This window comes from Lipotes vexillifer, unplaced genomic scaffold (genome assembly GCF_000442215.2).
Source record: "Lipotes vexillifer unplaced genomic scaffold, Lipotes_vexillifer_v1.1 scaffold1605, whole genome shotgun sequence".
NCBI classification, from domain to species: Eukaryota; Metazoa; Chordata; class Mammalia; order Artiodactyla; family Lipotidae; genus Lipotes; species Lipotes vexillifer.
In genome coordinates this window covers 623,908-627,354 of record NW_006770356.1, presented here as the reverse complement: position 1 = coordinate 627,354, position 3,447 = coordinate 623,908, and positions in this window count along the sequence as shown.

Genomic DNA, 3,447 nt, shown 5'->3' with positions numbered 1-3,447 from the left:
GGCCAGAGGGCACAAAAATCCTGCATGCAATTCTTGGAGGTCAGGAGGGTTCTATGGAGAGGGGAATGGAAAATATTTAGCGCTCTTGAGTAATATTTTCTATATTTGTTTTAGCAAAGTATAAGACAAAATATTTACTTCTATTACAAAACATAAAAATATTATCAACTTAATATTTCATTAAATTTGTTTAATAAAATATGGTATTTCCATTTGAAACATCCTAATATTTCAATTTACTCATAATATCTTAGCAAGATATCTGACTGGTGTCTTTATAAGAGGAGGAGATGAAACGTACAGGGAGATGCCAGGGGTATGTGCACACAAAGGAATGACCACATGAGGACACAGGAGAAGGCAGTCATCTGCCAACCAAGCTGAGAGGCCTCAGAAGAAGCCAAACCTGCCTACACCTTGATCTCAGACTTCTAGCCTCTAGAACTATGAGCAAATAAATTTCTGATGGTTAAGCCACCTAGTCTGTGGTATTTTATTATTGCAGACCTAGAAAACTAATACAAATAGCTTATAAGAAATAAAATTATTTTCAAATTCTCTGCTAGGTAGATGCAAGTATAGACATTTAATGATATAATATTTTTAACCTTCACATTAGCAAAATTTTAAAGTCTTATAAAGATAAGTATTGGAAAGAATATGATGGAATTATTGCTCACATAAACCACTGGTGATAGTGTAAATTAATAAATTTCCTGCCATTTTCTATTCTAAGCCTAGGTTATTTTCACAATTAGGATTAGTGTTACATTGTGTGCAAATGTACGTCTTGCTCTTTAACTGAGCAAAGGAAAATAAGTGATTTTGCAAATGATTCTGTTATCGTAAATACAATTTCAACTACTGTCTGATGTTCATTTTAATGGATTTCATATAATTACTTAAACCGTCAGATATATTTAAAATCTAGATTACATTCTTTTTATTTATTTCCATTATCATTATTAACTCTGCAGTGAACATTATTCTGTATAAAACTTTGCATACAGAGGCTTATTTCTTTTAGCTAGATTCCTAGAAGAGGAAATGGTGGGTCTATAAATATGAAGATCTTATAGAATCTTGAGATACTCAAGATACTGTCAAAGGATTTCTAGAAGAATTATACCTATTTATAATCCTCTCACATGGTGTGATTTTTTTACTTCTCCTAACCCTGTATCTGTTTCTGATAAGAATGATTCTATATTTTGTCTTGGCAAAATAAAACAATTTTCCTAAAAATCACTCCTGCAAATTTTTAAAATAATAAACTGTCATGTACATGTAAGAAAATAAAATCAAATGTCCTATTTTCTTAAACATACTGAAAGTCTCCAAACAATGGATTAATTTTATTTTCAATTTTTACTTTAAAAATCAAGCTCTCATATTTTCAGTTCTGAGGTTAGGCATTAAATCTAGGAAATTAATATAAATTTGTTTATAATTCATGCAATGCTACCTATACATTTTACAAAACACTCGGGGAAATAAAAGGTTATTATTTGTCCAATCACCATAGCTCTGTACTACTACAAAGTCTAACAGAGTCTGTCTTACTTTACTTTTGGAAAGGTAATATCTCTGACAGCTAAGATAAATTCTGCAGAAATAGAATTCTTATCTGTTTGTTTATTTGAGGGAATGGTATAACCTACTACAATTACCTCTTTCCAAGTATGCAGTCAGGTTCTCATCTCCATTCTGATCTTGTCATTCCACAAGAATTTTACTTACATTATCTCAAATATGTCATTGAAAGTCCCACACTGCAAGGACTCTCAGTGTCTCTTCCTGAATTTTATCTTATTATTCTTTGGTTGATCATGGCCTTCAAGACTATTATGCTTTTGAAAACTTGTTTGTCAACACCTGAAGATTAGTCTGAAAATATCTGCAATCTAACTGTACCTGTGACAAATAGATAGGTTTCCAAAAACTTGGTTGATTTATACTCAGTTAATTAAAAATGATTGTTAGAAAGCATTTTCTTCCTTCTTACTTAGTTTCCATTTTGCTTTACCCGCACAGATACTTTCTCTCAAATTCCAGACATTTAATTAAATTGCTCCTTTAAATTGTCCATACACGTAACATAAAACATTACATTTTAATCACAATGAGTAAAGGCTCTGTGGTACAATTCTTTTATTGAAGATACAACAGAAACCATTTTCTTAGGCTTAACTATTTCTCTATAGAGCTTATTTTTGGTATGCTTTATTTCACTTGTCAAAGACTATGAGCCACCTGAATGGGTTTGCTATTGTTACCTAGCTTGATATTACCTCAGGGGTTGTAATTAATTCAGATCTGTGTAAGCTATTCCCACACTTGATTAAAAAAAACACAAACATATTGTTCTCTCTTTTTAGTCCTCCCATTTAGTCATATGTCAAAAGAAGAAAAGAAAAAATTTGCTTGTTTTTTCAGGTTGCATATCTGTTAATGGACCTGAGATATATGTATATAACACTACATGATGCAAAAAAAAAACCCTACATGAATTTTTTATTAACATACTATGAAACCAATAAAATGACATATTTTGAACACAATATACGATCTATTTCTTGATACTTATATTACCTGTATTCTTAAAAGTTATTACCTAAGAGGACTCACAATAATAATGAAAGTTTATGTGAATTTTATTTATGGAATGAACTAGATCATGTGTTTGTGTGTGTGTGTGTGTGTGTGTGTGTGTGTGTGTGCGCGCTGCATATAAGTAAAGTCATACTTAGAATTTTGTGCTAGCCAACATTTTCAGGTCTCTAAAATGTGTAAAGATATATTCCTCATGTCAGAAAATCTATGAGACAATGAACATTTATTCAGACACATTCTAATTTTTCAAAAGAAACGATTTGCAATATAAAATAACTTTAGGGATGGACCTTCAAGATGGCGGAGGAGTAAGCAGTGGAGGTCACCTTCCTCCCCACAAATACATCAGAAATACATCTACAGGTGGAATAACTCCTACAAAACACCTACTGAATGCTGGCAGAAGACCTCAGACCTCCCAAAAGGCAAGAAACTCCCCATGTACCTGGGTAGGGCAAACGAAAAAAGAAAAAACAAAGACAAAAGAATAGGGATGGGACCTGCACCTCTGGGAGGGTGCTGTGAAGGAGGAAAAGTTTCCACACACTAGGAAGTCCCTTCACTGGCAGGGACAGGGGCAGGGGGCACAGAAGCTTTGGAGCCACAGAGGAGAGCCCAGCAACAGGGTGCAGAGGGCAAAGCGGAGAGATACCTGCACAGAGGATCAGTGCTAACCAACACTCACTAGCCTAAGAGGCTTGTCTGCTCACCCACTGGAGTGGGTGGGGACTGGGAGCTGAGGCTGGGGCTTTGGAGGTCAGACCCCAGGGAGAGGACTGGGGTTGGTTGCATGAACACAGGCTGAAGGGGGCTACTGCGCAACAGCTATCTGGG